Source organism: Orycteropus afer, unplaced genomic scaffold (assembly GCF_000298275.1).
Source record: "Orycteropus afer afer isolate SDZICR_OR568_19922 unplaced genomic scaffold, OryAfe1.0 scaffold00624, whole genome shotgun sequence".
NCBI classification, from domain to species: domain Eukaryota; kingdom Metazoa; phylum Chordata; class Mammalia; order Tubulidentata; family Orycteropodidae; genus Orycteropus; species Orycteropus afer.
Genome location: NW_006922211.1, coordinates 1,195,912 through 1,196,688, shown reverse-complemented (window position 1 = coordinate 1,196,688; position 777 = coordinate 1,195,912).

Sequence of the window (777 nt, the reverse complement as noted above, 5' to 3'; positions counted from 1 at the left end):
TCTGAAATCTTAGTATTAATCTTCTGGATTTCTATTTTTTGTTTTTGTATCACTTCTAATTTTTTGTTTATTCTGTCAATTTGTTCTTGTATTGTTTTCCTAAATTGTTCTAGAGTTTTGGCTGTGTTTTCCTTAATTTTGTCAGTGTTTTCCTTGATCTGTGTCTCAATCCATTGAAGCTATCAAATATACTTCTTTTGAATCCCTTATCAGAGAGTTCCAATGTTGCATAGTCCTCAGGAATATTTTCTGATTTTGTATCCTGGTCCTTTGTTTTTACTACTTTATCTTGCTTCTTTGTGTGGACTGTGATGATCTATTGTCTCTGAGACATTGAATTGTTGTTGTTTCTGTGTTTAATTTGTGGCTGTATGTTAGTTTGATTCATCCAAGATTTTTTTCCTTTCTTTTGTTTTTGTATATTTGTGTGAGCAGGGTACTATGCTCCTCTATTCACTAGTTATTAGCACTTAGGCACTTACCATCTGTCTCCTGATGGGTATGATAGAGAATGAGAGTGTGTGCACAGATCTCTGTTAGCTGTTCATAAAGAGCAGTTGAGGGTGAGTTGAGTCTGCTGTCTATCATTGGTTAGGTGGTTCAGAAACAAGTGGTGGCCCTCACTCAGTATTGGAGCTACAAAGTGTGCAGTTATGATTGGGTTGTGTGGGAATGGTTGATGCCTCCCACTCAGTGAGAAAATAAATAAATAAATAAACCACCAAAAAGAGAACAAAAACTCAAACCACATAAACAAACAGGAACAAACATAAAAAA